The following is a 12210-nucleotide window of genomic DNA, read 5'->3' as shown; positions in this document are numbered from 1 at the left end:
AGCTGCACTAGCGAGCCGTGTCTCAGTTGTACCTCCAGACCAGCTGTGATGGGGGATCTCGCCAGGCTCCCAGGCAATCTTGGTCCCTTGAGGCTTCCATCATCCATCATTGCGTTCAGTTTTCTTGGGCTTCTCTGGAGCAGGGAATCCAAAATCCGACCAGTTTGGACTGGTCAAGGTGTTTTGTTGATCCTAGTCCAGACTTCGCCCCAAAAGTGAGATGCAGCAACATAGACACACCCCGCCATCAGTCGCAGGGATTGGACAGACCATTGAAGGAAAAGCCCATAGCTATTCTCCTCACAGGGCTCCAGGTAAAAAGGCCAGTGCCCTGAACTATGGTCATTTGCCCAACTACCACTGACACATCATAGCCTCCGATGAGGGTCCATGAGCCACTCTCTATCAGGTGGGGAATTAGAGGTGCACTTTGGGTGCCAATGTAAGCTCTGCTGGTGAATAGCACAGTAAAATGGAGCACCCAGAGTGGAGTTTCAAAATGCCAGGTTAATTGTAAGAAACATGGCAGGATGGCGCAACGTTTCTAAGCCATGCAGGGGACTTCCACCTGTGTTTGTCTACAGTTATATAAATCGTTATTAGTGCTTTCCTGTTACATGTTTCACTGAATGACATTTGTACAGTAAAAAACCTATGTTTCTCCAGGCGTTTTTCAGGGAGTTATTGCCGTCTGGCACCCTCTCATGGCCGGTTGTGGTGGTGGCATAAAGTAGTTGCCTATAATAGCTATAGTGTAGAACGGATGCAGCTTTTTGCCCCTCGTTGGGAAGGTCACTGTGAGTCCCTATAGCACACCGAGCTTGGGAGCCTACATCTAGGCATGTTCTCACCACCTGGGCCGATGTAGCGTGAAATGCTTACAGGTGTGTTGCTCATAGAACCTGTCACCTGCTACATAATTCTCTTCTGCTTCTTAGGTGTGTGCTCCCAGACAGGCCTATGCCATAAACAGGGCAGAAGTGGTTGACATCCAGATCGCCCTGTCAGCGTGCCTTGTCTGCCCGAAGTTGTTGAAATGCTGGAGCCTGTAGAGCTGGTGAGCACACCGGTGCCTACAAATCTTCGATCCCCGTCTTCGGCAGCTCTGCCCTCCATCAGGCGCGGCAGCTCCACCCGAAAGCTCTCCTCTTGGCTTCAGGCAGCCCTCGGTGCAGCGCTGAGATGCAGGAAGTGGATTCGCGGGCTGAGTCGGCAGCCCGGAGGTGCTGAAATGCAGGAAGTACTCTCAGAAGCCGAGAGCCCTGGCATGCAGTCAGAAGAGGAACGAGGGACAGGAATGTACCTTTGAGCCGGAAACCAGGCGCTGTGCGGCGGGGTGTGGCTACGGGTCCCGGGGGGAGCACCTGAGGTACGGCGGAGGCCTGACAGCGCAGAGACCCGGACACCCGACCACCCGGGCTCACCCACCGTGCAAGAACCCGAGAGGGCTGCGGGAGCCGAGGATACAAGGTAAGGGCGGACCAGCGACGGCTCGAGCCGCGGGGTGGGACTTCGAGCAATTAATCAGACTACTGGGCGTCCGGTGCTTCTAAGGAGTGAGTCCCGCGCGCTGCAACATCACCATAGCTGCTGCATGTGTGCTCCTCGCCTGTCATCCACACAGTCATTAGTGAGTTGTACTTCTGACGGACCCCGCCGCAGTGGCTACAATAGGATGTAGCGTAACGGCCGGAGCGACCGACCTTTAAGCTGGGAAGCCCGCTTCGAATCTTGGGGAGAGGCTCAAACATCCTGTGATTCCGGGCAAATCACTTAATCTCCCCGTGACTTTAAAATAAACGTGTCTGTGTAATGCTACTGGTGCCATGTAAAGCGCTCTGATACCTTTCGCGCTGTGTACAAAAAAAGTTAAATAAAATAAAGATGGAGTTCCCCACACCCCCAGCTGAAGCTCACCGAGCTAGGCCATGTCCCACCAGCTAGATTATGCACTAACCCACACCCCTAAAAACTGCCAAATTAAGAAGCATAACGAGGCCAGACGTTGTTAGGCTGCAGCTATATTTTGTTATGGCTAGGCCTGGCCCCACATAGAAGTCTTTATCAGCCTCAGGCCAGGCTCTGTTTCCGTTTCAGTCAGGGCTGAGGCCGGCTCGGCCATTTCATACACAGGAACAGCTGAGGGATTTGTGGTGCTTTAAATTGTAGCTTTATTTGGGGCATATTTGTTAATCACAAATATTCCACCCCCTTCACTATTGCTGTTCTTCTTGCAACAGTGAAGATCAAAGTGCTGATATGAGGATTTTGAACATTTCACTGGTTAAAGTGTAATAACGTTTTCCTAAGTTATTTCCCCCCTGCCTTGTCCCTTCCTTTTCTCCTCTTTATATGTGTACACTTCTCAGGCTAGACATTTACCTTTGACCCCGCTGTGTAAGAGAAATGGGACAGGGCAGAATGCCAGAGATGAACACAGATGTGAAAAAGAGGTATAGGGAGAGATGTGAAGCAGGAGGAGAAGGGAATATAGTTAGAGATGATGCAGAAAGAAAATATATGGGGTAGGGACAGAAGATAAGTAAATAGAGAAAGGGGAGGCAGCCAGAAGCAAAGATAAGGAGTGGTAGAAGGAGGAAGATGTATGTAGAGAAAGGGAGGTAGAGAAATAGGCAAGGCGTTAAAAGAGTGTAGTAGAAAGAGATAAGGTTAAGGAGAGGAAATAGAGATGGTTTAGCCATGATTGCACTGTAGCTGCTCGCAAGCTGAGGCTTGCTTTGTCAGCTTCCCCGAGGGATCGGGAGGTTGTAAAACTCTGTAGAAAGGAATATAAGGCTATTACTATCTCCCGTAAGGAGCTACTGAAGAAAGAGGCGTGGGAGGAATTGCTTGACCCCTCTACTTTGAATAGCAGCACCAAATTCTGGGCTTTGGTTAAGAAACCTTTCTTGACCGAGGACCCCGGTGACGGAATTGCTTGCTGTATAACCAAAGAGGAATGGGAAGGCCACTTTAAAAGTTTATATTACTCTGAAAATGCTGGATCTATGACTGATGCCCCCTGTGACAGGGTTAGCCCTATTATTTTTTACGAAAGTGAGGTTTTGGCAGCCATAATGGGCCTCACTGCTAATAAAGCGCCAGGGCCTGACGGAATACCCCCCGATCTTTACAAGTCTGATCCAGCTTTCTGGGCTCCCATTCTGGTCGCCGTATTTAATGCTGCGGCCACTGTGGGTTGTCCAGAATCTTGGGGACTATCAACTATAGTCCCTGTATTCAAGAAGGGAGATAGGGGAAGTGCACTTTGATATCGACCCATATCCCTAATTGATTCAATGGTAAAGATCATGGGGAGAGTTATACTTCAACGCCTAATAAGTTGGTCGAATGAGAACCACATTTTGACAATCTCTCAATATGGCTTTTGTGAGGGGCGCTCAACCATAACGCAGTGTCTCAATCTGTTCCTTATTCTGAATAAATATACTGTCGTTCAGAAGGGAGCAATTCATCTTGCCTTCATGGATCTCTCCTCAGCCTTTGACTGTGTCAACAGGGGGAGGCTGTGGAGGACCATGAAGGATAAGGGAATAGATGGGGGTATTGTGGAGTTCCTTGCGGATCTACACAATGAAACAAGAGCCAACGTGAGGTATTCTTCGACTGGGGAAACCACGGGTTGTTTTCCAATTAATAAAGGTGTACGTCAGGGGTGCATTATGGCCCCTTATCTTTTTAATTTTTATATAAATGACCTGGAGGCTGAATTACAGGAGATAAAATCTGATTGTCCTAGGGCGGGTGCGAGGGGTATTCCTCTGCTTTTATATGCCGATGATGCGGTCTTAATTTCACGAACAGAATTAGGTCTTCAGGCACTTTTGAATGGTTTTAATAAATTTATGTCTGATAGGGACCTCACGGTCAACAACTCAAAATCTTTTATAATGCATGTTGGCCGTCAACCAAAGAAGAAGTTCAATTTTAAACTGAATGATGTTCCGATACCCATCACCCAGTCGTTTTCCTACCTGGGTGTTTTATTTGATACGAAGATGTGTTGGGCCCCACATTTGGCCAAGAAGAAGGGGGAAATGTCCAGGGTAAATGCTTCTATCTTCAATTTTGCTTCTAAATTGGGCAAAAAGCCAAATGTGGCTATGATGAAACTATATAACGCTAAATCCATAGCCACTGCAGTATACGGAAGTGAGATATGGGGCTACACAAACTATGACCAACTTCAAATAGTTGAAAATACATTTTTAAAGCGTCTGCTGTGTGTCCCTGGGAGCACACCGAATTTAGCTGCTCATGAAGAACTTGGCTGCTTGCATTTATTGGACATTGTTGGATTGAAACCGTTGTTGTGCTGGGTAAAACTATGGTTAAGTGATGCAATCCCTCTGACCCACTTGATAGTGGAGGATCTCTTATCGCTTGACCACGCAATGCGTGTACCCTGGCTTAAATATTTGAGGTCCCAATTCTTGAAGCTTGGCCGCGTGAACCTGTTTGATAACCCGGGGGATATAGTTAAGGGTGATGTTGCTGCAATTAAGAGAGCTTTTTTCCTGAACCGTAATGCTGTAAGAGATGAAGTAGAGCTCTTGAAACCTAATGTTAGAATGTACATCATGTTGAGTACTTGTAACTCAATGGAATTGTATCTAACATGCTCCTTCACCACCCATGAAAAATTTTTGCTGACCCATTTCAGGTTTAACATCTTTCATCAGCTTTTAATTAGACCCAAGTCGGACATTTTTAAGAAACCAGCAGCTCCCTGTGGCTGCGACGGGAAGTCTCCACAGGATATGCTGCATTTTATATTTTTATGTACATTTTATGAATATCCCCGAAAGCGGTTTCTGGTTACCCTTTTAAAGAAATTAAATTTTAACCAAATTAGACCCGCCCTTATGTACTTACAGTTGCTGCATCCTGATAGTGTCCTTCAGGTGTTAGAAATTTTAAAAATGACCATGAGACTAAGAAATTGTTTGGATGAGTAAATGTGCATTAACTGCAGTTTATGGCACTATCGCACTTTATTTCGTATATTCTGTATTTGGACATTACTTGCATTTTTTATTCTGATTCTGTCAATGCACTCTTTTTTATGATACATTTGAGTTGTATGTAATTTAAGATTGACTTTGTGATCACTGTGATGTTTTATTATGTATTGTCTACTGTGTGTACTTTTATGGATTGCAATATATCCGAAATAAAGTCAATTTGAATTTGAAATAGAGACAATAAAGTGCAGTACACCAGGGGTTGAGGAAGAGAAAGAGAGACTAGAGGAAAACAGAGGCAAAGTAGAGAGAGCAAACTAAGAAGAAATATAAACAAGTGGGTCAGGTAAAGAGTAGTGAGGAAGACAAAAGGTAGAGAGAAGAGTAAAGGGTAGAAGGAGATATCTGGAGTGGAACGACAAGAGGAAGTTGAGAGACATAAGTGAAATAGAGAAAGAGGTGAGGTTTATACTAAAGTAGAGAGTTGTGAGAGGTCGAGATTGATGAGGTGGAAGGGGTGAGGTGAAATGGAAAAGGAGGTCCAGAGAGATTGTGAGAGTTTGTTTGAGAGAGAGGAAGAGATAGGAGTTGATGATAGAGAAAAGGGTCAGTGGCATGGTAGTAGAGGCATTAAGAGAGAAATAGAGAGGTGGGATAAAGACTGACATGAGGTTGTGTGAGGAGTGAAGTAGATGGAGAAGAGATGCAGGGTGTTCAGATGGATAAAGACTAGTGAGGTACCGTGAGAGGGATGGGGTAGAGAGAACTGAGGTAGAGAGAGGGGATCAGGAGTCACAACCATACATGTAAGCACAGAATGTGATAGAGAGAGGGGTGAGGTCATGAGAGAGAGGTAGAGGGAGACGAAGCTGAGTGAGTTCTATTGGATATATTCAGTGCTTTAAATGGGCTGGTACTCACCGGTACTGAGTACCGGCACTTCTTAGTTTTATTACTCTGAGTACCAGCACTTCTCTACTGCCAAGGAGAGTGCCGGTACTCATGAAGCCCTGGTGCTGGCGGCCTTTCTCTGACAGCCAAGGCACTTCTGTAGACCTAAGCCGAGCCCCCTCTGAACTATTCAGCCTGGGCTCATCTGCATACCGTCTGGGTGTTCACCATCACGCTGTGTTACAAACACAGAAATCGAGGCAGCCCGTTGACAACGCTATTCAGAAAGCCATGGGAGGTAACCAGGTTCAAATGGCTTTAATCCCACCTGAATCATTTGAGTAAGTGTCTGCTATTGTTTGTCTGCTTACCTGTGTGCTTGTCTGTGATTGTTTTTGTGTGAGAGAAATACGAGAGACAGGGGGAGAGAATAGACACACTCTTGGAAGGTATATTAAAGGAAATGTGTGGAATGCTTGTGTATGCGTGTCTGCTTGTTTCTTTCTGTGTCACTCGAGAATATATGGTATTGTGCCAAGCAACAGCAATTAACAGGAGTGAAGTTGCAAATATTACAAAACAAGGACATGTGGAAATATCACCACGTTTGGCTTTCGTTGTGTAATGAGTAAACACACCTTTGTTTATTGAAAGATTTTTACGCTAGCAAGTAAATGGCCTTGTAAGATTTTGCACTGCTTTGCATCACTTTGTGTGACTTTTCCCCAGCATGAACCTCAGTAAATCTGGTGCTAAGTTTCCGTTATGCATGCTTGCCTGTCAAATTAGAAAAATAAGTTGATTTTTATGAGCAGCTTTGTAGTGGCAGGAAGTTCGTATGTTCCATTCACTTTACCGAGGCCCCTTGCAAGGTGCGTGTCCTAGGCAATAGCCCACTTTCTCCATACCTTCAAACGTCTCTGATCACACGTAGGCCAGACCACAGCTAGACTTTGGCAGACCCAGACCTGACCAAGCTAGACTGTCAAAACCAGGCTTAGCTCACCTAGACTCTAGAGCTCCAGGTTAGAGCACAGCCAGGTACTGTGGGTCCCGGCCAGCCCCAGCCGCCCCTGAGCCAGGCTGCCCGCGCCACAGGTGGACCAGAAGTGCTGCCCAGGCAGGCTGAGGGAGAGCTTCTCAAGCGGGGTGTACGCAGGACCAGGAGAGCTGAAGCCAGAGTTTGGAGGGGCAGGGAGTGCTGGGAGAGCTGTAGGGAGCCCAGTGAGAGGCGGGTCCTACTGAGAGGAGGAGGGAATGCTGATCTTTATGTAACTAATGTTCCAGGAGACAGTACAGGCCCGGTTGGTCTTCACCGCAGTTATCTGGTATTTGAGATGGGCCAATCCAACCTAGAAGACCCTGCTTTCACTCAAGTGGACTTAGTGGAAAATGTTGGGCTAGGGAAGATTTCTATTGGACTGTGGCTGAATTGATAATTTCCTCTGAATAATTTACACCATATCATTAGCATTCAACTTGTAGAGCTTACAGGCAGACTGGTGGGGCTTTGTATGCAGCCATTTTAAGGACTTCTGAAAGTTGACTTTTATCATCTCTAAGTTTGATGTTTCATGGTCACTGATGTCACCTTTTTCGTGTTTTTAGGTCTCGCCTGTCGATGCGCATGCGCATCGAGCAAGCGAGACTATAGGGGCTCATCGACTCTTTATCTAACTTGCAAGGAATCGTGGCGATTCCTTGCAGTGCCCGTGACTTTTAAGCTCAATGCGCATGTGCATTGAGCTTAAAAGCGCGTGCACAGCCGCCCGCATTCCTCCGACACCTTTGAAGTGAAGCTTAGCTTCACTTCAAAGGCCCGGCTTCTTCACACCCACATGCCGCTCTGCCCCGCTCCGCCCCCTCCCCTGAGTCATCCTGCCTGCCCCTTCCCGCCGTGTCGCATTTCTCCTCCCCCCTCCCCTCTCTTCCCTCCGTCTTGTTTCTTTTGGCGATGTTCTTGTTTGTTTAAGCACGTGAGGTTTTGTTAGCTGTCCCGATGTTTTATAGCCTTACACGTCTTACTCGCCTTTAAATCTGTAAGCAGACACTCGTTGTGTCACGTATTCAGCGCGGCTGCTGCTTGGGATCATGTGTTTTTTTTAAAAACAAGCAATTTAGTTATAGAAAGAGGAGGGCTCTATATGCTTTGTAACCTGTGTCGGACGTATTTCGCATGTTTGCTGCTTGGGATCAGGAGTTTTTTTGAGGACAATATGCTTTTAAACGTGTTGTACCCCCTGAATATAACTATTGTAGCTGATGCTAATTGAAAAGGATCGAGGAGGCTGCGCTGTTACAATCTAAATAGCAAAGTGCTCGAAATTATTATTAATGTGCAGCGCTACTCCGTGTGATATTTTGTTAGCAATCCCGATGTTTTATAGACTTTTTGGTAAAAAAAAGAAAGACGAGTGCCTTACTCGCTTTTAAATGTGTAAGCAGACACTCGTTGTGTCACGTATTCAGCGCAGCTGCTGCTTGGGATCGCATGTTTTTTTTAAGAACAAGCATATTTTAGTGGGCAGGCACAGGAGTTATTTTTACAATTCAAGCAGCGCTAAACATTTATGTGTGAGGTAATATACGGAGCTAACTAACAAACAGCACTTACGTTTATTACATTCCTAGCTATGGTATATTACAGATTTGCACTTTAAAATGTAAGGTTTTTAACTGTTAAACGGTGTGCGTCTTTATGCAGGTTTACTTATTGCCAATTTCACCCGTAGTTGTAACCGTGCTTTTTATCAGCACTATTTACATTACCTAAAACATATTTGTTTTGTTAGCACGGAATGATGTCTTTTTTGTACTGTGTATGATGTGCACAGATACAAAGCTACGCGCACAGAGGTAGCTAAAACTGGATTTGGTATCGTTGCCGCCACATCCCTTCTGATTTAGCATAAATGTAGTTTAAACCGCTGCCATGCAACTGAGGAACCGGTTCGGCTCTCTGGGAAACGCGGGCTCTATTGGTGCTGCACACCGGTTGGTTATTTAAACTATAGTATTTTCACCTCCTGCAATTGTGTTTAAAAATGTTTGGCATCCCGACAACATATGTCTACACCCTGTGGTATAACATACATTTTAAGTAGAGCTATGGCTGTGCATTGCGAACACGCCACGGTGATCTGTTTATTTTTACAGCAGAGACTGATGTTTTACGCATAAGAGCTTTTTATATTTACAAGTAAAATCCGTAGTACTGCTAGCGAAGAGCTCTGCAATAGGACTATTTAGTTTAAAATAAGCAGTCCGTGTGCGTGATAATTAATAAAAAAGAAAACATATAAATGTAGAAAACAAGTATATGCTATATAATAGTGTACTCCTTTGCCCTGTGCGTTTTGCACATGTGATACGTAATGCAAAGTAGCTTGCATGGCATGCTTTCTTGAGCACAGACGCACATCTTTATTGCGCTTCCTGGAGATAAGCATAAGTTTTATATTATGCTTTTGGTCCACCATAAAATTAATTGTGTTCTCTTTAGAAGTGGAGCTGGGGCGTGGGTTTTATCACTTTTCTCGCCGTTTGTTTACAAACCTGTTGCAGAGGTTAGCTGCATCTGGTACTTTGTTATAAATGTTGCGTTAAAGATGTATTGTGCGATAAATGTAGGCCTTATTTTCCTATGTCTTTTAATAATTGTGTATGCTTGGTATATAGTATTATACAGCTATTTGTAGTTTAACTGTATAGTTAAAAAAAATACTGTTACAGCTTAAACAAAATATTGCAGAGGTTATGAGGGATTTTTAAACGTGTGGAATTTATCTAAAAAAATCTAGAGCCCCACACTCCTTTAAACCTGTAAGCAGACACTCGTTGTTCAGTGCATACAGCGCGACTGCCACTTGGGATCCGATGCTGTCTTTAAAGCATCAAATGTAGCTTTTAAAAACGGGGCCCCACACACCTGTCAACCCATATGCAAACACTCGTTCTGCAGCGCATACAGCGTGCCTGCCACTTGGGATCTAATGTTGCCTTTAAAGTGTGTCATTTAACCTTTAAAAAACGGGGCCCCACATGCCTTTCAAACCATAAGCAAACACTCGTTGTGCAGCGCATGTAGCATGTCTGTTGCTTACAATAAAGCAGCTCCCAGCTATGCATAAGTGGTTTTATTAATTACCCACCACATTATCACTCAGCACCACCACAGCACCACTCAGCAGCACCACAGCATCACTCAGCACCACCACAGCACCACTCAGCACCACCACAGCACCACTCAGCACCACCATATTATCATTCTGCACCACCACATTATCACTCAGCACCACCACAGCATCACTCAGCACCACCACAGCATCACTCGGCACCACCACAGCACCACTCAGCACAACCACAGCACCACTCAGCACCACCACAGCATCACTCAGCACCACCACAGCATCACTCAGCATCACTCAGCGCCACCCCAGCATCACTCAGCACCACCAGAGCACCACTCTGCACCACAACAGCATCACTCAGCACCACCACAGCATCACTCAGCGTCACCCCAGCATCACTCAGCACCACAACACCACCACTCAGCATCACCACATCATCACTCAGCGCTACCCCAGCATCACTCCGCACCACCACATTATCACTCAGCATCACCACAGTATCACTCAGCACCACCACATCACCACACAGCACCACCACAGCATCACTCAGCACCACCACAGCACCACAGCACCACTCAGTACCACCACAGCACCACTCAGCACCACCACAGCACCACCACATTATCACTCAGCACCACCACAGCACCACTCAGCAGCACCACAGCATCACTCAGCACCACCACAGCACCACTCAGCACCACCGTATTATCATTCTGCACCACCACAGCATCACTCAGCACCACCACAGCATCACTCAGCACCACCACAGCATCACTCGGCACCACCACAGCACGACTCCGCACAACCACAGCACCACTCAGCACCACCACAGCATCACTCAGCACCACCACAGCATCACTCAGCATCACTCAGCGCCACCCCAGCATCACTCAGCACCACCAGAGCACCACTCTGCACCACAACAGCACCACTCTGCACCACAACAGCACCACTCTGCACCACAACAGCACCACTCTGCACCACAACAGCACCACTCAGCACCACCACAGCATCACTCAGCGTCACCCCAGCATCACTCAGCACCACAACACCACCACTCAGCATCACCACATCATCACTCAGCGCTACCCCAGCATCACTCCGCACCACCACATTATCACTCAGCATCACCACAGTATCACTCAGCACCACCACATCACCACACAGCACCACCACAGCATCACTCAGCACCACCACAGCACCACTCAGTACCACCACAGCACCACTCAGCACCACCACATTATCACTCAGCACCACCATATTATCATTCAGCACCACCACAGCACCACTCAGCATCACCACAGCATCACTTAGCACCACTCAGCACCACCACAGCATCACTCAGCACCACCACAGCATCACTCAGCACCACCACAGCATCACTCAGCACCACCACAGCATCACTCAGCACCACCCCAGCACCACTCAGCACCACCACAGCACCACTCAGCACCACCCCAGCATCACTCCGCGCCACCACAGCACCACTCAGCATCACCACATCATCATTCACCGCTACACCAGCATCACTCAGCATCACTCAGCACCACCACATTATCACTAAGCACCACCACATTATCACTCAGCACCAACACAGCACCACTCAGCATCACCAAAGTATCACTCAGCACTACCACAGCATCACTCAGCACCACCACAGCACCACTCAGCACCACCACATTATCACTCAGCACCACCACATTATCACTCAGCACCACCACAGCATCACTCAGGGCCACCACAGCATCACTCAGGGGCACCACAACATCACTATGCGCTACCACAGCATCACTGAACGCCACAGCATCACTCGTCGCCACCACAACGTCACTCCGCGCCCCCACAGCATCAATCTGTGCAACCATTCAACAACAACTGGTTCAAATATGTTCTCTCAATGTTTCAAGCTTTATTACAAATGTCACAAAAAGATGTTAATTTTTCACTTCTGTTCTTGGATTTTTGTCACAATAAAATACACTGAACATAATCTTCACAAAGGTTATTTACAAAAGTTTAAGCTATTGCCATTATAAATTACAATAACTTTTATTTAAGTATTAATTATAAAAAAAATAAAAGCCATTGTTATTTGTAATATCAATACATCTAATTCACGTAAATACAACACTTATTGCATTACAAATGCTATAGGTGTCACATTTGCGAAAGTTATAACTATTGGCATTGTAAATGACAAAGCT

At 46.3% G+C, this 12210-nt stretch overlaps 1 protein-coding gene across 2 annotated transcripts in view; it reads left to right on the top strand.

Annotated features, from left to right (window-relative positions):
* The first annotated feature begins 1184 nt into the window (after positions 1-1184).
* Positions 1185-12210, top strand: part of LOC144820631 (src substrate cortactin-like) — a 186473-nt gene continuing 175447 nt past the window's right edge. Inside the window, exon 1 of one of the 2 annotated variants that reach the window (XM_078677948.1) lies at positions 1185-1470. The gene's annotated coding sequence lies outside the window, so the exon portion shown is untranslated. The remainder of the gene's footprint in view (positions 1471-12210) is intronic. The other variant, XM_078677949.1, reaches the window with a different exon arrangement.

The sequence above is a fragment of the Lissotriton helveticus genome, chromosome 1_1, assembly GCF_964261635.1.
Source record: "Lissotriton helveticus chromosome 1_1, aLisHel1.1, whole genome shotgun sequence".
NCBI classification, from domain to species: Eukaryota; Metazoa; Chordata; class Amphibia; order Caudata; family Salamandridae; genus Lissotriton; species Lissotriton helveticus.
Note: the sequence above shows the minus strand (reverse complement) of the source record. Positions and strands in the feature narration are given on the sequence as shown.